General features: G+C 32.0%; 1 protein-coding gene across 16 annotated transcripts in view; it reads left to right on the top strand.

Annotated features, from left to right (window-relative positions):
• trol (terribly reduced optic lobes) overlaps positions 1–22,832 on the top strand; it is a gene marked incomplete at its 3' end in the record, with an annotated part of 722,946 nt that overhangs the window by 406,080 nt on the left and 294,034 nt on the right. For 2 of the 16 annotated variants that reach the window (XM_067047436.1, XM_067047434.1), the window contains 1 exon segment: positions 18,680–18,790. 16 annotated transcript variants of the gene reach the window in all.

Below are 22,832 nucleotides of genomic sequence, written 5' to 3'. Positions count from 1 at the left end.
ATTATTGTTTTAATGGGAAATTTTATTTTAACCAAACAAAAATAATTACGAATACCATTTTCATTTGTCTTAACCAAGTATAAAATATATATCAGGAAATATCATAGCCTACATTTCTTTCATTTCATATCCGTTTTTTAATAATTATATGGGATCCACAAACTTGCTGTAATAATAATAATAATTAAAACAATACATACAATTAAAAAAATGTTAAATAATTACAATTTCTTTTGTTTTATATGAATTTCTGCGAGACATTCATGAAACCTTGAACAATATTTTTGAATTTATTACTTCGAAAAATTGTTTATCAGTTATGTAATGTTGGAAAATGCTTCAATAATGTTTAAATAGTTTTGATTTGTATATGCTTTTTAGAAAAGATAAATAAGGGTGGAATAATGTTAAAATATAAATATGAGTTTTAAACTATTTCTTTGAATATGTGTCAAGCAAAAAAATGTTAACCCCTATGTAATGTAAAGTGGGAGATGAAAGTAAGTAAAATTTATATGGACCATCTTTTGAACCAAGGAGCACAATCTCTGAAAATCGAGTCAAAATCAGTTTATCAATAGTACCAGAATTTGACTACAGACAGTCATAGTACAAAATCCTTGATTGATGTCTAATATATTAAGTACCAGCGAATATTTTTGATTCTTTGGACAAAGTATTTTTCACTTCCTGCTATAATACAAAAATTGGTTACCTTCAGTAGTGAGGAAGCAATAATTATAATTCAAAACATAAGATAAATAATAAAAATATTGGCGGTAGACTGAAAAAGGGTAGAAAAAAATAATATGCTAACAAATCAATCCATTTTTCAAATATTTGTATGAATTAAGCAGACCTCTATTCAATATTGCAGGATAAAAAATGGACTGTAGATCAAATTTTCGAATTTCAGAATCACATAAAACTTTACCATGCAATGAAGACAAAATTCGGAAATTAAGACAATAAGATCTATTAAAAAATTTGGATATTAAGGAAAAGAAGTCTAATAAAAATTTCGGAAATTAAGGCACCGAAGTGGTTGATGCCTTAAAATAATAATAATAATTATAAAAAAAAACTATTTCTTTCACTCTCGAATACTTTTTTTAATGTCGTAATAAAAGGTTAGTTGCTTGAAAAATTTGGAACTTTACAATTTTTAACTTAAAACATAGATTAAAGAATACGTACAGAATCGCCACAGAATCATTCCTAGAGGGTGCAGAAATCGCAATTAATCGTACTAAGAGCCATATTGGTCACAAGATCAAGAAAGGACCAAAGAACCTTCTCGATCTATACCCAGAAACTTATCAACAGGTTGAAACCATTTTTTTGTCTCATTGTACTTTTGATAGTACTTGCAATCTTGATTGTATGGTGAAAGATCATGAACCTGCCTTTGCTAAATGTATCTAGGTACTAAAGATACTACTAAGGTTACAAATGATACTATTAAATCTATAGTTCCGAATATATGGTAATATACTCATAGCATGCCAATATGCTTTACCATGAAGATTTCTTCAATTGTATTTTTTACCATTTATTCTTTATGGTATTTATTTTTTTTTTTTAATACAGAACATTTCTCAAGTGTAAGTGAACAGAATTCAAAAAACGTAAAAGTATTCCCGGTATTCTCCATTATTCGTAAGAAACCTTCATTCTTCTCGATCAGATAAACATTTATTCGAGAAATCCCGAGGGACGAAGCCGCTGTGAAATTGTCATAGCTCGGAAGCGATAATATCGCCACCTACCGACGTTTAATATTGATAAGGGGTGTATTCTTTTTGTCCTTTCTGTCGAAGAATTCTTGGACGTTGCACAAGAGATCGGCGGCGTTGAAGTCCTTCCCTTCACCCGCACGTGCTTATCGGGTCTACACATGCGTTCACTTAAGCCGTTCCTTGTAGAAGTGTTGCGAGCCGCTTGAATTATGATATACCGCCTCAAGCATAAACAGATTTTGAATATATTATAATGTACACTCCCAGTTATAGAGTTTTTATTAATGCTAACATATTTATTCTTGTTAGATCTTAAATCATGTCGGGGTTACATGACTGAAGTCATCGTCGAGTTAGCCTATTATGCTCTAATGCTAAATAATGTATTTAATATTTTATGCATTATTCAGGGCATTGTCTTGTCGTCTCTTTCTTTTTTAACTTTTTTTTTTATGACCTCCTTGGTCATTTCTAACCTATCGGGAGGTTATCTATACGGTACCAATCCTATTCTTATATATCATGGTGGGGGGCCAAGTTTTCATTTCGTGGGTTAACCACGGAAATAAAGACGATCCCTCAGGCCGGATTTGAAAAGCTGCAGTTTCCAGGTTCCAAAGACCTCCGCTCAACTCCCAAAAGTACAGACGGCCCACTAATTAATTTAAGCAAAATAAGAATCCATTTTTTTTTCAATAATGAACCTTTTTAACTGACTGATAATAAAACTTTTATCCTTCCCTTCTGAAAATTTGGTGATTTACTTTCACGATCCATAGAATCCAATACCTACTGAATAAAAATCTTGGCGTTTCTTCGAAAACCATGTAACGATTTTTAATTACTTACTTAGATATGGAATGTATAGTCAGGGTATTTTGTGTGTGTGTGAGTGTGAACAGTCTAAATAACGAAAAATCGTATTTAACTGAAATTGCATATGTGGTTGTTATATGACTAGGATGTGACAGAAACTTTTTCCATATAATCAACTTGTCGGAAGTACCATTTTAATAAATCGTTTATTAATGATTTTATTCAAACTTGCTATATCAATGGAAAATCAAATGATCATTCATCTAGGTCTAACACTCGTTAAAATAATTTAACAGAGCTTAAATTCAAAAGTATCAAAAAAGATTTCTTTAAAGGTACTTTTAATTTTTTTTTGCTTGAAATAATTGTCCAAAAATAAAAAATGTATATATATGAACTTTGTAAGAATTTGATAATTAACTGCCGAGAAAAAATGGTGACAGCAGTTTAGAGAATGTACAGGTGGAAACAGCGAAGCGTATTCAAATCACTGAGGTTGATATATATTGTTCGCTCCTCGAGAAATACTAAAACAGAAAAATAAACTTTTTTGAAATGGCGACCACTTTCAGGATTCACCCGGCCATCTTATTTGTGATGTTAGAGGTGATATACTAAATATTTTTCAATCATGTTCCCAAAAAAACATTATATTTTTAGGCGAATATTATAAAAACTACTTCTTCTACGAAGATAAACTTTACAACTCATTAAACTAGCTTTAATTTGAGTTCGTACCTGAAATTAAGATCTACATTTCCCCCTATTCTGGTTTTTCAATATATATTTCTTGTATATTTAGCTTTTAAAAAAAATATATTTCAGGAACTATTGAAAGCAAACAGCTCTACTACGGTTCAAATGTATTCTTCTTCGATTGAAGTTAATAGGTTTTTTAGTGTTGTTGGTTGTTTCAAAGATATGGAGCTTAGGATGAAAAATTAATTTTTGACAGTTGCCATTTTGTATTTCCCCTAACAATACTTAGTAGACTCTCCAATTTTGACTAGTAATTATACGTAGTACTCCAAATTGGAGTGAAATAACTGAACTTTTTTTTTCTACCGGCGTCTTGGGTGGAACGATTATGTTGCTTCTTGTTTCATTTTATTGTTATTGTTGTGGGTATGTTGAAACAGCGTTATAATGAATTCATCATGGCTATATAGTGGTTTTTATATTTTAGTAGTTTCTGAAAGGATTGTATATTCGTTATATTGAGGTTTGTTACATGATCTATTCGTTATGTAGAGGTATATTTTCGATTGCAGGAAGATAGTCAGGGCAGTGTTCAATGAAGGTTCAAATAGGAAAAAAACAAACAAACTATTTAGTGGTTTGTACCTTATTTGACCGCCACTTGGGCGTACCACCGTTCATCTACTTCATACAGTCAATTATCTTAATAGGTATATATTTCATTAAATGCTAATTTTAAATATCATTACATAGCGGATTTTTGTTTATATCGAGGTTCGTTATATCGATATTCTGCTGTATCCTCTAATTGGAGGCGCGGTAACAGTTAGTATCATTTTATTGTTATCAATTCTACTTATGTGTGCGTCATCGCAATTATAGATCCCTTGCCCTGATACATTTGCTCATTATAATTATTCGCTATATGTTAATCACAGACTTAATAAAATCCATTTCGTAATCAGATATTGAATTGTACATCGGTAGCCGTGTTTACATTGATAGATGACCATTGCGACCAATACATCAGACTGACGAGGTGTACTGACGGCTGATTCAAAGTGACTGAAGGACTCTGACATCAGCGATCGGATGATGGAGTAGTCGCCTGCTTAGTGGAGCTAATGGGGTATCATTCAGGTGAAACAAAATGACGGATAGGCTCGTTATATCTCTTCTCTCTTCGTTCGGGGCTCGTGAACTGAAGATAGAACATTAACCTTCGCACGATGATCGTAGATCTAAGTCAGCTCTTTGCCTAAGGTTACATCATACTAGTAATGCTCAAGGGGTCACTCGTCCAGATTAAAGACCTATCAAGTAAATGTTTGCAAAGGATGCGATCAGATTACTCTTTCGATCGGAGAGAATCAACTACCACAAACTCCTCTGTTTTTCCTAGTCTTTTTATTTTTTATTTTTTTTTTTTTAATGACCCTCTCTGGTGATTTCTGACATACGGGAGGAGGGGAGGGAATCATCTAGAGGTGACCAACCATGGCGTGGAGGGCAAGTTTTTCATTTCTTGGGATCACCACAAAATGACAATAGTGCACCTCAGGCCGGATTTGTACCACAGATTTTAAGACCTGCGCCTCATTCACCTGAGACACGGACGGCTCCACGCATTTCCTAGCAGCGTTGGCTGTAGTTCGATAGTTCCGGCTATCGATATTTTTCACAATGAAATAAAAATCAATCTTTATATCAGAAATAGCCAGGAAAGGGGTTATAAAAAAATAAATAAATAAAAAGTAGGGATGGTTTAATTACATAACTAAAATTAAACAATTTTGAATGATAAAACTTAATATGATAATAATAATATGAATGAGAAGCTGAAACTTAATAATAACTTGATAATATGAAGATGAAACTTCATATGACTTTAATTTTTTATTTATTTGTTAATTGATATTTACAACTGTACAAAAAATACTACAAGCAAATTTCATCATAATGACAATGATAATGATATGATCTATGTAGAGAAACACCATGTTGAGAAACTACCCAGCAGTAGAACTCTAAAAACATTATACAATATAAGGTCACGAGGCCATCTTCTTTTCAGGCGCCTCGGAGGATTGCGAGGAATGGAAGAGGAAGCAAGGTTAGAAACTAGTGGGTTTTGGGTGGTTAGGGAGTTTATAATGGAAGGAATGATATCGGGTTCGGGCTAGATCGGTTACATAAGGAACATTTAGGTCTTTATGTATGGTTTTATTAGTAACAAAATACGGAGCATTGGGGATTTTACGAAGGATTTTAGATTGTAAGGATTGAATACGAGAGGAATTCGAAGGTTTAGTGGAACCCCAAAGCTCAACTCTGTATGACCAGATGGGCCTTATTATTGTCATGTAGATCAGTCTTTTGTAATGAGTTGGAAGTTAGACCGTTTGTCTAGTAAGTATTGTAATAGTCGAAATCTGCGTGCAGTTTCCTGTCTTTTCAGTCTTGAGTGAGGATTCCAGGTAAATCGTTTGTCAAGGTGTAGCTAAGATAACGAATCTGTTCTACAGGGGTAAGAGCCACATTATTAAAGTATACTGTAGGATAGTCGGCAGATTTACGACGAAGAGTAAATGTGGTATGATAATAATAATAATATAATTATAAAGGCCTAACGAACCCGAAGGTTCGATCCCGATACCACTGAACGCTCTCTGCCCCTCCAAACCCAATTCTACTATATTGGTTTTAACGCAATCCTCCCATCTACGTTTCGGTCTACCCGTCGAACGTTTACCCGTTGGTTCAATGTTTATTAACATTTTAGGGACCCACCCGTTACTAAACCCTACAACCTTACACGCCCGTCTTATACGCTGCAATGCTATAACTTGAATTATATTTACCGGGTGGAGGTCCCTTAATTCAGTGATTGGATTCTGACAGGGTCGACTTGATAGTGCTATCATGACGGTAACTATTATAAAGTATGTTCCTTGGCAGTTGCCTCAATGACAGTTAACTGTCACCTTGTACACGATCCTTTTCACTACTGATTTTCAGGCCTTCAATCAGAGCCCATAGTACACAGCTCTACGCGAAGATACTTACGTAACTAACACAAGTGTATCCCAGGAAAATAATTTCAGTAATTGAAGGAGAAATAGTGTGTCAAAAATGTACGTCAGTGATACAAGCCTCACTTATCTATCTAAGTCTGTTTTCGAGATATGATACTTGAAAAGTTATTCTGAAGATATTGTTTTGTTTTTTAATTCGCTGATGATTTTTTTTTTTTGGATGGATCTGTTTTTCTAAAAAGATAGAATCTGTTTGCAATTTTTTTAAAAGATAATGATATATTTTAAACTAGTACGCCGAACATTTAATTTCTGTATAAATAAACTTGTACAATTTTTTTTTTTTTTAATGCAATGTCAGAAATTGGTTGGGTTATGTTAGAGGATACTAATGATGGTAATGGTCAAGCACGTGGGTGCGGTTACATTGATTTTAATTGATACTCCTTGGGTTACTGGTGGGTGGCTTAATTTGATCGCCCTACCTTGAACTCGCACGACGAAAGAAGGGTAATTTACGAATTCTTAAAATCAGATTTTCGTAGATCATTAGACGCTTTGTCCAGGTGAGGTGTGAAGAATCGTAAAAATGCCTGTTAAATCGGAATGCCGACGTAGACGAAACATAGGAGTGAGATGTTTACCGAGATGTCCCTCCAATCAGACTCAGATGTTTACCAGAATACAGGATGTTGTCTCAGACTCGGTTCATGTTTATAAATGCCTCGAGGCTTAATATTTACCTAGACTCGTACATGTTGGCCCCCGCGTCCCCTTGACCTGCTCGCGTTACCACATCGCTATTCGGTGCGAGGATTGCGTGGCGTAAGAAACATAACATGGGTCGCTATTAGACGCCGTCATCACAACGGTTGCCCTTTATCCATCTCTGTGATTATTCAAATAAAGCATCAGATATTAAGTTATCTTTCCATATAAGCACCTAGTTTCTATTTTTGTAATATTTATTATACTTTAATTTAGTATTATATATAATATAATTATATATACTAAATAGGGTTTTCACGAGGTAAGGTCAGTAATTAAAGGGGTGTTAGTTCGTAAAATTGTAATTCTGCACCACTAACCTCAACTTCCTATTTTAAACCATGGTCGAGATATGATTTTTCATAGGAACCACGGCTCTTTTCTATATAAATCAAAATGTCTCTACTGTCATTGAATATTTAACATTTTTTGGAATCTACGATAAATCTTCTATAAGGTTTGGTTAGAACGCTAAAATTAGTAGAGCCTTTTTGTGAAAATAAATAAAAAGCGGCAGTTTGTTACGTCAATTTAAGCAAAAAAATCTTCTGTGATATCCAAGGCATAAATTACTTAAATACGAGTTTTGGTTTCGTGTAACTTTTTATTTTCGTACAGGACTTTTCACGAACCCACGCCCATAGGACAGGCAATTTTAAATGTTATATGGTTTTATGAAACCTTTGGAATTTCATTTTAAATGTTTCATGTTCGTCATACTTCATCTCACTGTATATTTCATGCACAGGGTGTTTCATGTGACAGCATCAGCCATAATAGGGGTTAGTGCACTATAAAATATAGTTAATTGCCCCTAAGCTCATCTTTCAAAAACAATTAGTTTGTATGGATAAGATTTTATCAAATATTTTTCCCATATAAATCATAATTTATTTTCTATGACTGAAGATTTCTCAACTTATTCACTATTTTCAGAATGCACGATAAATCTTCTTTAATTTAACCAACAATTTGTGTGAAAAATACCATTTAGGCGATAGTAGCAGTCTAAACAAAAAAATATGTATATAAAAGTATATATTAATTTGTAATTAATAATTTCCTGGAATGGATTTGGAACACAGAAGCTTGTGATAGGACAGTACTGGTACTCCGCGTATCCTGAGAACCGAATCCGATACCTGCCGAAACCAAGCAATATTAACCAAATGTTATATGAATTTCTGTCTGTACCCTCAGGATTGGAACTTTAACTTCTTTTTATATATGTAACAGAAAACCTTTTGCTTAGAGCTGGATACCTATTGCCCCAATAGGAGGTATAGTTTTGTTTTTTTATTATTAAATATGGTGTGACGCTTTTGTTTTACTATTTTATTCTGACGAATTTAAATAGTTCAGCTTAGATATATTGCTTGTTATAAGTTTATATAAACAATCTTTAACTTACCATTTTTTGTAAAATGACTACAATTTATTATTTTCTTTGTGTATTTCACTGGCTAAGTCTATTTGTACGGAGGTTGTCCCATAAAAAAAAATTATTATTATTATTGATAATAAAAAATGAGAATTTTGATGAAGATAAAAAAAAACCGTTAAATTAAACAAATCTTGGGTCACGTTTTTAATCCTGAACTGATACAAGTTTAATAAAATTAACTTTAAATTTATAAGTAATTTTGGATGATCGCTATGTTTTTGAGAGTGCTGAAACCGAAAATGGACTCTATTGTATTTCACCAGGTACAAATATTTGAAAAAATCATGACATATAATTACAGTTTATCAATAGATCAAGATCAAACCTTGAATGGTTTTAAATAAATGTTAAAATATACTAAAATGGCACAAAGGCGAATTAAATTGATAGATTTGAATTTTCAAATGAATACTATATATTTATAGTTGTTTAAATATATATCGAGTGTCTTTTTATTCCTTTTAAATTTAGAAATTTTATACTTTTTTATTATTATCGAAATAAGAAAAACCCCTTTTCCAGCAGTATCAATATATTTGAACAGGATTCAAGTATAAAAAGAAACTAAAGTTTTTAAATTAATCTTTAAAAATGTACAAGCAAATGGATCCATCTCCGGCATGAGAACAATGTTTTGTTAGAGATTTGTGCGTAATGGTTTTTTTTAATGCTGAATTAGAACATGAAGTTTAGATTTGATTACATTAGTATACAAATGAATTATTAAATATAAAATTGTTAGACAAACAATAAAAACAAACTCATAACGCTGCGCAGTATTAATTTACATTAAAAATATTTTGTGAAAAAAATTAAGATACAACATAGTAGAGCATGAGTAAAAGACAGGATAGTACAGAGCTAAGGCGCAATGCTACTGACTCCTAGCACCTTCTTTCTTCCGTATAAAGGTTATTCTTTTTTATTGTTCTTCTTAATAAAAACAACTCCAGGAACAACAAATAACTTTTATATTTTACTTATTTCGACAGTTATGTGCAATTCCATATCTTAATATCGATCGATTCAAATAGTGCTTTGTATACCATTGTTAAAGCTCCTCTGTTTAGTACAAAGTGGAGGTAATACATTTATACGAGGATACTCTTAATCTCTTTAAAACAATTACTTTGTTCTGTGCAATTAAGTCAATTTTATCCAACAGACTAGACTTTGATTCCCAACTTTATTACCTCATGTATTTCATATATTCCAGTTATTCAAGATACTCAAATTATATACGTATTTAATAACGTTTTACAGTTATGTCACCGCTATTGGGACTAAGATTACTCTGTAGTTCCGAATGGAGTCGGTTACCGATACCCGTTTCATTTGTAATAACAAACAGCGCCAAGGAATAGAACAAGCACTCAATGCTACAATAGAAGAAATAAAATGAACCAGGGAGGGAGCTAAGACAATAGAATTACAGCTCGACTCGAGCAATTTCTATTCAGAGACTCTTCTCGGATTCTTCGGCGGTTCGGTAATTAAATCGTCGGCGGCGGGCAACTGTCATCGCCTATACGCGTCTCTGTCGCATCTTCTTAGTCTCAATTCCAGTACCTGCCTTTTTCCTGGATCTAGGCAGTCTCATTGCCGGAACGATACACTTCAGCGCTCAGCTAACAGTCCTATACTTTTCTAGTCACAATCCATTTTCGTGGATTTAGAGGCACACTAGCATTTTCGAGGCACAATCCATTGAATTTACTTCATTACTTCAACATTCTAACGGTATATCCAACTTTGTAAAGCCACTTAAATTTTGAAAGGATATTGAGGTTGGGAGGTTAAAAAGTATCGTATAATAATAATAATAATAATAATAATAATAATAATAATAAAACAATAATGTGAACCTCTACCACGCATGAAGGGTCAGGGATGCAGTACTTAAGTAAAGAAGTACTGTTTTTAGAAAAAAGTTTGGAAAAGAAGGTCATTTCTTCAACATCACGATCAACCGCAAAATTTTTCTCAAATTAAGGATATCTACTTTATGAGGCTGGGTGAACCCCAGGAGGGCTCCAGAATCAACAACTCACGGCTATAGTAACAGAATAAATAATTATCTGCCACAGCAGATTTCCAAATTTAGTTACAGATCTCACATACTGAATCTTAAAGTAAAATAGAGAGAGAAGATATTGAACTTGAATAATGACATTAATAAAATTAGTGATTTTATATTATGCTATTTTCTTTTTTTTTTTTTCTTGTTTTGTTCATGTGTTGTGTATTTGACGCCATCAAAAAAATTTGAAATAATGTTAACATAATTAATCAGTCAATGCAGAAACCTAATAATATATGTTTTATTTATTATTGGTACATGATCATTTTTTAAATTTTAACTTTAAACATTAAGATTTTTTAACTGTGTACCAACAGAAGGAAAACGCTAACGAGTTATTTAATTATTTGTATTATATATTTAACGATGGTTTCATATGAGACGTCATTTAGACATAAACAAACAACACTTATTTATTGATTCCCTCTTTTTAGCTGTTTTTAAATTATTATGTTGAGCCTCTTTAATCAAAGAAAGTCCTTGTCTTTTACTGAAAGCAAATTGTGGCTCAGGTGGTGTGAACATTCATGGTCTATCAAATTGACAATCAAATCTCGATGGTTTTCATTATAATTTTTCTCAATGAATCGATTATTTTGTATCGAACATAATTCTTCATATCGTTTTCCAGCTGTAAGACAAAATCATCACGTTTTTATTAACTTTAAGTCTTTAGGAAATAATATAACCACTAATGAACAATGTGTATCTTGCATTATACTTACATTGAAGTAATCTTTACAAAAATATAATCTGTTACTTAGATTCGATAATAATTTTGGCTCCCTTCTAGCCAACTTTAACGGAATGTTTTGACACTTATGAACAAGTTTTGTGATTTTTATAATAATTTCTATCTTTACTGTTAGATATTGTTATTAACTTTTTAATAACTAAATGGTTATATATTTTTATTAACCGCTGTAATCTAAATAAATATAATAAACAATTAATTCAGTCATTAATGCAGTATATAATTAAAAATAATAATGTGTGTTTAATTTTAATGAATTATATTAATTTATTGTATTTAATTAATATATATATATATATCCAACTAACGTCATTCTGTAGATATAAGTTATTGTTATCCATAATTTGTTCCTATTCTTATATTTGTTCCACTTAATCCCCTGGGTACCTGCCAATTCCCCTTTGGATGAGAACCTTCTGGATCATTTTCCTCCAGCCGAGATAGCGGGAATAGACTGTTCTTTGTCATTCTCTGGAATCCTTCAAAACCTTGTAACAATCTTGACTTTGCCAATGTCCGGGACTTCTGTGTTTTGTCTCGTCCAATTATGGACATCTTGGCCATATCTAAATCGGCCGAAGGCTGGTTTTGCGTTTCCGGCTCAGCATTGAGTTGTCCTAACTGTCAGAACCCTTAATCAGACTGTGTAACTGTAGAATGTAACTAGTAGTTTGCCCTAAGCTCGAGATATGCTCGCTCCGGGCAGAAATCCGTGCTCCAACAAACGATAATTTCGTAATGTGGAATGTGATAAGGCACAGATTGTGATGGCTGGTTACCGGCCACGAAATATCTGCCTTTAGTCCATCAACAGTCGTTTGTTATGCAAATATCGAGACATGTATGACGATAGATCTATAATTAGTTATTTGATTTCGGCTAAAGATAAAATTGATTTCTTGGTCGATTCCTGGTATGTCTATAAATGACAATAGATTAAAGTGTTTAATACGTGTAATCAAAATTTAGATTGATCTCTTAAAATATAATACAGTATTAAATAAACTGTAAACCGTAGAGTAAGCAAAATATTTCAGCCATCGATGGTGAAACTTCAGTCCATTGAACCGCTTAAAAAATGTTTTAAAAAATAAAGCTGAAACTATTAGAAATACTAATGATCAGAGAATTAGATTTTAATTTTTCTGAATTATTCAAATATTTGAAAATAAGGGATCCCTTTATATTTAGATTTTTTTTTAATAATACTGAACTCCCAGTAAAACAGATTCGCCTTTTGCCCTGATGCAAAATGTTAGGAGCCCCGGCCTTTAGTTTCAACATTTTCCACTAGGTTGGAGCACTTAAAGTTGGCTCAATGGTGCAAGAAAGTTGTAGTTTTCTACAGAATGAGATTTCATTTATAACAGAAATATTGTACATCGATTTGGCGGATAACGAGCTGCTATATGAAAATCTATTTTTCTTAACGATATTGTGTTTTATTCTAATACTTGTTTTTATTAGCATTCGAAGGGTGTTACTTTCAAGTATTTCTTTCTACATTTGATTGTTATTCAAATTTTCTGTATTTTTTATACGGTATTGCAGTTTTGATAGCACTAAACCACTCCTAAATTTTGTGCAGATTATGAAATCACCGATTATTGGGTGCCCCTAAGGAGTCGTTGAGATAATCAAATTTGATACTGATGATTGCCAAACGCTTGATCATCTCTCGATGATGGCGAGTCATTTCATATGTAAAAGTTACTGGTCCCAGTAAAGCTTTATGTAAACGTATTAAAAGTTCTGTATTAAGGCTGTAAAAATATATTTAGCCTTCATTCGAAAGGTGTTAAACCTTGTTTGAATTTTATATCCTCTTCCACGGAGCCTTTACTTTGTGAACATTTTCTGTTTGTGTTTAATAAATGTTTTGGTTCAGATAAATTGCTTATTAATATAAAATTGCGTAGAGTAGATTCATTCGAGAGGTTTATTCGCTCATGGATAATGCTCTGAGTGCCATTCAGTACCAGGTAGCTCACCCTCGGATAATTAATCCAGTGATTCCCCGTAGGATGTTCTCTCGAATGGACACGTAATTCAAAGATGATCAATAAGCCGTCGAATGATAGATTTCCGAATAGTTAGTTTAACTAATGAATTAATTAAGATTTATCCAGTCGATACAGAAGTAGATTTGTATTGATTCCGATCTGGCTGCTGATTTTTATCTGGTTAGAAGAATAGGTTGGTTATCTATAGGATTATACCCTACCTTCCCCCGTATGTCAGGAACGATTAGATAAGGTTTAAATAAAATCTTTTTTCTTTTTGAAGTGAATATATATGTACCATGGAACCAGATTAACGTAAGTGCAAATATTAAAATTTTCATGTTATTATGTACGTAGAATTTGTCCAAAAAGCTTAAAAGTTTGAATTTACAAAACTATTATCCTTACAATTGTTCTTTTATTTAAATATTTATTTATTGCTATTTACAACTGTACATTATAATACATTTAGTAAATCTGATCTAAGTTTAATTGGAGTGTTACAGGCGTGTAGAGAAACTACCCATTGGTAGCACTCTAATGACATTTTACATTAGCTGGTCTCGTGGCCATCTTCTTTTCAGGCGCCTCGGAGGATTGTCAGGAATGGAAGAGGATGCAAGATTAGAAACTAGGGGGTTTGAGTGGTTGGAGAATTTATAATGGAAGGAGTGATATCTGGTTCGGGCTAGATCGGTTACATAGGGAACATTAAGGTCTTTATGTATGATTTTATTTGTGACAAAGTAAGAAGCATTGAGGATTTTACGAAGGATTTTGGATTATAAGGATTGAATAAGAGAGGAATTCGAAGGTTTAGTGGAGCCCCAAAGCTCAACTCCATATGTCCAGATTGGCCTTATTACAGTCATGTAGATCAGTCTTTTGTAATGTGTTGGAAGTTTAGACCGTCTGTCTAGTAAGTGCTGTAATAGTCGAAATAGACGTGCAGTTTCCTGTCTTTTCATTCTTGTGTGAGGATTCCAGGTTAATCGTTTGTCCAAATGTAGTCCAAGGTAGCGGATCTGTTCGACAGGGGTAAGAGTAACATCATTAAATGAAACTGTAGAGCAGTCAGTAGGACAATTGTTCTTTACGGATGGGAAACGAGTGGCCTCTTACACTAAGAAGAACAGCTCCTTAAGTTTTTTGAAAATAAAATATCGCGTAAAATATTTGTTTAAGGTACGGATGCTTGTAACGAACGGATCCTCCAAATGTTAATAAACATTACGGGTAAATGTCCGAGGTGTAGAGCCAGACATAGATGGGAGGATGGCGTTAAGATTGATTAGTAGAAATGTATTTGGAGGTGCGTCACTGGACAGATGTATTAAGAAAACTAGTGGTGGTATCGGCATCGAATCTTCACCTTCACTAAACCTATATTATGTATAATTTGATTCTACATTAAATTAATAACTTAAGACTATTAAAATAAACGCCTTTGGTATTTTCTAAGAGTTGTAACACCGTTAGTCCGAACTGTGGTTGAGAACTTTTTGTGCTCTCCTGACAGGAGTACTGAGGTGGCCTTATGTTATTCTGGTTCCGAGGCACAGATATTAGGGTATCACACTGTGTCATCAAGAACCCGGTTGGTGGAGGAATCTTAAAATATTATAGATTTCTCTTCATTCTACCAGTATCAAATAAAATACAATTTTGGAGGTGGAGAACTATATAAACAGAATTTATTTATTTACACTAATTTGGGGTTTTCTAACACTCAGGTCGTCTTTGCCCTGTACAAATGATTTATGAAGTAGCAGTCGAAATATACAATTACTATATAGATTTAAATGTTGTTAAAGATATATATATATATATATACTTTTTTCAAGAAACAAAAATAATTTTGTTGCTGCCTTTTCACTATTTTTTTAATATTTCTTCTTTATTGGTTCCCACTTCAACTTCCTCTCGTTCATAACCGTAGACACAGTACTCAGCCCTGATGTACCTTTAACAGTGGAGTACTGTTAAAGGTACATCACAAGATATACATTTCGGCGAAGTTCCTTTCGTGATAAGGTATTCATGTGCCACTCTTGAATGCTTTATCCTGAGGCTGGTCATTACATCTTCTCTTTTTGTTTGTTGTAGGATTTCTTTTTTTTTACTGGAGACTTCAGTTGATTTAATAATTCTAAGTTTATTGTCCCTTTGTTTTATACATATAGAACTAAACGCTTGAAAACTCTTTAGTTATTAATAACAAAATATTATACCTATGATTAACCTAATATATGAGGTTAGTACTAATTTTATATTTCCGAGATGATTTTAGATGTGACCTCAACTTACAATTCCAATCTATTAAATTTTTTTTTAGATATTTCACTCATGTTTTTTACTGATTTGAAAATAGCTCTTACATATGTGCACAATAAAATATAATCTTGTAAAGAAAATACGTATTAGCCACACTGAAATTGTGCTCCATGATCTGACATCTAAACAAAGCTGATTAATTTACCTCCTCACCTTTCTGCTTTATATTTCCACTCAAGTAAATGCACAAATCTTCCTTGTAGTCTTACAATCACATCCTCAAATACTGTTTTCAATGGGACAATATAATAATTTTGAAAGATTTGATCGCAGGGTCTTCCGAAGCATAATATCAGATCTAAACTGTTTTAATAGAAGTCTCAAAAATAATCAGTACCACTGTTCGCTGAAATAAAGAAGGAAATTTATAGTGCAAGTTATCACGAACACTCAGCTTTGCTAATAGGAAAATAGAAAAAAAAAATTATTGTGCAGCTCGGTATCCGTCATACGCACACAGTTGTTGTTGCTCATTGTTGTCACTATAGGAGCTACATCCTTCTCAAGTGGATCTATCTGGTAAAAGATATTGGAACTAAAGGTCTGAACTACTCACTTTTTGCATCACGAGTAACTACTGTTTTATATATTTACCATCCAGTCTAACTGAAAAAGAGTGAAATTGTAGATACTTTTTAATTTCAGTAGACCCTTGAAGTTCTAACTCTAATATTTTATACATTTGTTCCTTCAAACCACCAAATCGAATTTAATATTTTTCTAATAACGATTTTGTGATTTGATTTAGGTTAAGGAAGACCAATAACTTATATATATTATTCCATAAAAACTCACACACCTTCTTAAAAATAACTAAAAAAAAAACTACTGACACCTCTATTCCGTCGATAGGACCGTTTATATAGCAACTTGCCCGTCATACCGTGAAATAGGCGGGTGGATTCCAAAACAACCGTTTCCTTCTAGGACCATGTGTTTTTCTTGTTGTCATTTGGTTCGATGACATCAGCTCAGAAGTCACTAGCCTCTCTCGGAGCGCCGACCGAACTTCATCAACTCCTTTGGATAATTATAACTCAAACCTCTTTGCGATTTTTATACTTCTAAGCTTGGTATATACTAGTATATAAACAACATATAAGCCACTGGGGGAACGGTTTCTTGAAAGTAATTTGCATAATTTTTGGCCGTTGTAATAAAATTTATATTTATATATTCTATAGATTGTATTTGTGTTGATTTTATTTTTAGGGCGCTATAAAGTCTTTATGAGACAATTCGAATGCAATTTTTATTTTTTATTTCCAGGATCAGTAACGGGTATTGAAATGCTTTGTCGTGTTTGTGAATAAAAGTTCCACCCACGTTTTATTATTTTTTTTTAATATATCTTCTGTTATTGATTTTGTTTGCAACATTCGGTATTATATAAAGACCGGAAAAAGGCAAATTTCAACATGCCATAATTTTTACTTTAATGCACACCAGATTATTTTTTTATTCTTCTGTTAAGTGGACAACCATGCACACCAAATATCCGGGATAGTTAAATTTGAGGGGGGGGGGGAATATATGCAAAGATTTACAAAAAAAATTTAATATCCATGTTTCTGAAATTTCGACTTCTTTATTTCTTGACAAAAGGAGAATAGAATGATTTTGAGACAAGAAGTAAGAGACATATTTTTCCTTTAGTTACTTTTTTGTTTCATATTTTCTCCTATAATAATTTACTTCGTAACTATGGTTGACGAAGGATGAGTGGAAATGCATTCATCTTAAAATTTCATAATCCGTAGAAAAATCCTAGAACAGGAGGTCGTTGTAGGCGAGTGAGTAAAGGATCACCTCAGCAAGCAGCAGCGGAGCCCGGTCTGGGCGGGTTGAGTTTTATTTCGTAGTGGCTCCACTAGTACTGCCCAAAAGTCATATTTTGCAATCAAAATATGAATAATACAATTCAGTTCTCCTTAAAATTAGTGGGAGTGGGTAGCTCTGAAGTAAAGCACTGTGCGACTAAGTCCAAGAACCTGGGTACGAATTCGGCTGGATAATTTATGTGTCACTGTAACTGTGAGTCAGCCATGTGGATTCGGAAACCCTCCAGGATCCACCTCGACCCATTAGTGGTTATCCTTAGTTGGATCTAAATCAGACGGCCGATCATGATTTTGACCAAATCACCTCCTTACAAAACCGTTGGTGTAGCAACAGTACTTCATTCCTAATTATTCCATCTGGATTATAGCTCTACAGATAGGTGGAATTAATAGGAACTCAAAAATTTCATTGCGATACATTTAGTGGTACTATCATTGAACATATGGATTCCAGAGAACATAGTTTGTCATCAATTGCAACGGAAAAATGTCTTATATCCAAGGATGCAAATGAAATACTGCAAGAAGTATTTATAAAAATATCTCTTGCCCATCACCGCTGTTGCTCAAAATGCAACCTCACTTATTGAAAACAAACCTTGAATGCAACTGTGCCAATTAGCTATTGACACAATCGTGTTTGCCCACTTATAATTAATTTGTTAAATGCATTTTCCTTGTGATATCTTCGCACATATTTATAGTTGCTATTTTATATTTATATGTATGTATATGCAGTTGTATTTTGTTGGAATTTCATTCATTATTTTTTAAAAATCGATGCTGTCAGGAGGGAGCTCCTGGAGGAAGTCCAGAGTACTTGTGGTGTTTTTAAAATTTTTATTTCATGTTTGTTGTCCTATTTGCTATTAGTTTTTTATTGCTTCATTGGTTTTATTTGTATTCTATTGCTTGTTATCTTGTTTGTACTTGGACCTGAAGAAAGTCTCTAATGCGGAGCGAAACGTTGGCGATCGAAATAAGTTTCACTTATTAATGTTGTTCACTACTAAGCGCACTCCCAGTGAGTTTTTTTTTATTTTCATAGTTTATTTTATTTTTTTATCGTTAGAGGAAATTCTCGGATGTATTACGGTAATGTACTTAAAACCAATAAGTCCGGGGCCGATGATCGACGAGAATAACCGAAGCCATCCGAAGTTGCCCCTCTCGCTCGCTGCTCGAGGAACCCTCAGTCTGCCCCTGGCTCTCGACAACTGTTGAATTCTGTGCTAGTCTCCAGCGTTTACACGATCGTGAGTGCGATATCTGAAAATGTATGATATTATATATAATTTTATATTTATCAGCTCTACTGCTCATGGTTGTTCATAATCTTTTTAAAGAATTTTTTTCATACAATTTTTAATAAGAAAATTACAAACCATTGTATTTAAAAAAAAAGACAAAAAATGTTTTTCTACATGCTCTTAGAGCCATAAGAAGAAAATTCGTTGCATTAATATTAATATATTTATTTATATTATGAAAATTTCAAATATCAATACAGGCTTTTCATACTATAAATCTTCGTAAGTGAAATTTTGAATTATGCAGGTATTTAGTGAGCTATTACAATTCAATTACGAATCAAGGATTTGGTCAAATATTCTTGATGATCCAGTCAATTTTTGAAAAACCAAAATCTTTAATTTTTTTTATTATTTAAACCTACTGACATATAGAAAGTATTAACAATTTTTTTTAATATAATATAATTAAAAATATTTTAATTAACATCTTATAAGAGCTATATTTGTGAAAACGATGATAGTAAGACTTATCTGGATTTAAGTGATAACCTACAAATTTTTTTTATTATTGATTTTACTCTTTTTTTTTAATCTTAAGTGTACGATATTATCTGATACGATGCACCTTTTAAACTGCATTGAATTAAATAATAATTCCAATGATGATAAAAAATTATCAAAATATTTTTCCTGCTTAACCATATTCTTGTGATGAAGATTTGGGTGAAACCATAACCTTATTGAATCTTCAATGCTCCTAAAGATCTTATGAATTGATATATGACCAACAATCGATACTTTGAAACCTTATCTAACAGGTGGTACTATTTCGAGTATTCAGTATTCGAGCTTTCGATAAAAAAAAATTATTTGACTTTTTGAAAAAATAAATATTATAACATTAAGTTGATGTTAGCAGAGAATGAAATCTGATATGGTTGAAAAATACTTATAAATATTCTTCTTTATACTCCTCGAGCTGAACTAGTACAAAAAATATATATGGTCCCTTCATTGATAAAAAATAAAATAAATCAATTTAGTAATAAGCCGACACATCTTTAGAAATGTATTGAATTAAAGCAAAGTGAAAAATAAAACTAAACCAATTTATTTTGTTTTTATTCACTGCTGTTAACATGGTCATTATAATGATGATACAATATGATTATTATAATAATTATTGGATTAAAGTTTTACCTTAAAAATTTAATTAAAAAAAAAAATAGCTTCTTTTTTTAACTTCATTTTTATTTGATCATATTTTATTAATTTCTAAAGGAAAACTTGTTATGGTCATCAAAGTAAATTGAGTTGATCATTCAAAAGAAATGTTATGAATATATATTTTTTTTCTTCTATTTAATATTCTAATGACTTATAATAATAGCTTTGTTACCCTTGCCCGTTGTTGCCACCCTCACCAAGAGGCTGGTGGCCATGACACCGGACTACAATGGCGCCAAATTGTTTTATTTTCCCTACGATTTGTCTCATGGGCCGCCCAAAACAAAAGCCTTCTATCCTGCGAAACAAAGACCTCTTTAAGGCAAGTCGCGACACTGAACTTATATCCATCTAAACATTCTCACGGTAAAGAAATGCCAGCAAAACTTAAATATTCCATTTTTAAACTTTGGTCAGTTTTCTGGAACATTTTTTTCTTTTTTCCTCTTATAGAGAAAAAATAATACTGATCGTGTTTCTAAAATTTAATAATCTCAGCATCATGATCCCTAAATGTTAGAAATAAAGAAATTTACCAATATACTCAGCTAATATATAAGGGTGAAGTGTTTGTTTTAACCTCTTAATTTCATGATGTATCAGTACGATTTAAAAATTATTTTTGCGTAAGATACACTTTTTTTTATTGAAATTTTTATAACATCGATTAGGATCTCCATTAGCGGAGCAGGGACAAAAATCGTCAATAAAATAATAATGAATTTTATACTTGTGAGACTCCCAGAACTACAGTTAGGATACATGACACGGTGTAGAAAACAAAATGCAAATCCTGACGCAAATCCAAATGCAATAGAATAGGAGGTATCGGAAGTGTAAGTTATTTAGGTCTTTTAAAAATTATATTTTTCACTTGTAATACATTTTTGACATAAAGATTAAAAAAAAAAAATAATTCAAATTCAAATTTTTTAAAAAATATTTCGGTTGAATCCCCATCCTAAGTTCTTAGTATGACGTAATTTAAACCAAATTTCAAACCTAAACATGCAAAAATATTGTCAATCTAATTTTACAAAGATGTAAATCAAGAAAGTTTCCTTTATATTAATAATAAAAAAATATATATTGTACTTAAAAAATATATTTAAAATCATAGGATGCACAAGATATTGATGGAAGCACAGGTTTGGTTCTGGCATTAAAGTCTAATCTCTTAGAGAGGGGCCGATATATATTTTTGGAGATTCGTTCAGACTTCTCAAGGATTTCTATGGTCCATTCGCTTATTATAAACTGATAATTGACTCTTACAAGCCTGTTATTACTGTTATTAATTCAAATATTGGTTTAAATAATTAATAAAATTAGTGAAATATGTTTTAATTAAATGTTTCATTACGAATTCAAATTATAATCACTTAAAATTAATATGAATATGTTTAAATGGTATTTATAGTAAGATATTTATTAAATAAATGAAAATTTAAATCAAAGTCTCGTATTATTATATTTTCTGCTTTTGTGTTTCTTTTTGGGTGATTCATTAATATTCTTAATTCAAACTTTAATTTATTATTAATTTTACATTTATGAAATTTTAATTCCAATATTACGGACTGACCGTCCATCTTCAGTTCTTGATTCTAAAATCGGTATCTAAGAACTGTTGCATTTTAAGTTCATTTATTATCTTGAAGAGTAGCCCAATTTCGCCTTCTTTACAATTACGTTTTTCACTATTATTGTCTTTCTTACCTTTATTCATTATTGTTTTATCGTGGTTTTTTTTTTCAAAAATTTATTTTGCATCAATCTTCTCTTATTTAATGGTCCCTTTTTTGTGATTTCTAGTCAAAATTGTGTTTCTAAACTGTTAAGTACATATTTATGTACAATTTTATATTTCATAGTTAATAACTCATTGATATTATATATTACTAATGATGTATTTTTCATCATCCAGACAAATAAAAAAAAACAACATAAGTTTCAATTAAATACTAAAACTACTGAATAAACAATATTTATAATTGTTTGTGAACGGTGTAAAAAATATTGTCTAATTTAATTATGAATTCTAAACTAAACCTACGTAACCACACCCTTTGGCAGCACTCCAGATAACTCTTAAGATATATTAGGTCGACAAGGCAATTTTCTTGTCATTCGGCTTGTGGCAAAGTTAAATTTAAAATCGAAACACCATTAATATTCCCAACACGAGGCTAAAACCTAAAACATGAAAGATTAAACTTTATTATAGGACTCACATTATGAGGAATGAAGAACCAATATGTTTTTCTTGTGATTTATCAGTTTCCCAAATCATTATCCATCCACAACAACAACCAAATGTATAGTTTAAAAAATTTACGACATAAAGGAATCTCGCTATTTTATAAAAATTCCTCTCTTAGGGAATGCGAGATATAAATTCCAAATGACATCATCGTAGAAAATTCCATAGAAGAAATAAAACTAACGGTGTGAGATATCGAGGAGTGACTGAATCATTAATGAGCGAAGTACCCCAGCCATGACGTAATGCCTTTATCGAATGTGTGCTATTCCTGAACGACCACTATCTCAGAGCCCACGAGTTTCTTGGAAAGATAGCCAACATTATCTTCTTTCGTAATTAAAAATATTGTGTCTGTAGCTCTACTTATCTCATCTTTTGCGGTGGTACTGGGTTCTTCCATGTCTTCTCGATGGTAAATTTCCTAGAAGGGACATCTTAAATTCAGGAAGTCAAATATTTTTTGTTCGTTGTTATACTATTAGATAAGTCATGTTATTTAAATTCTGGAAAATGTAAATTTATAATATTAACCTCAAAGATTTAGAGGAAAACTCGAGCACATTAAAACTACAT

The sequence above is a fragment of the Halyomorpha halys genome, unplaced genomic scaffold (assembly GCF_000696795.3).
Source record: "Halyomorpha halys isolate HHAL.00 unplaced genomic scaffold, Hhal_1.1 Scaffold696.1, whole genome shotgun sequence".
NCBI classification, from domain to species: domain Eukaryota; kingdom Metazoa; phylum Arthropoda; class Insecta; order Hemiptera; family Pentatomidae; genus Halyomorpha; species Halyomorpha halys.
This window is presented reverse-complemented; position numbering and strand designations above follow the sequence as displayed.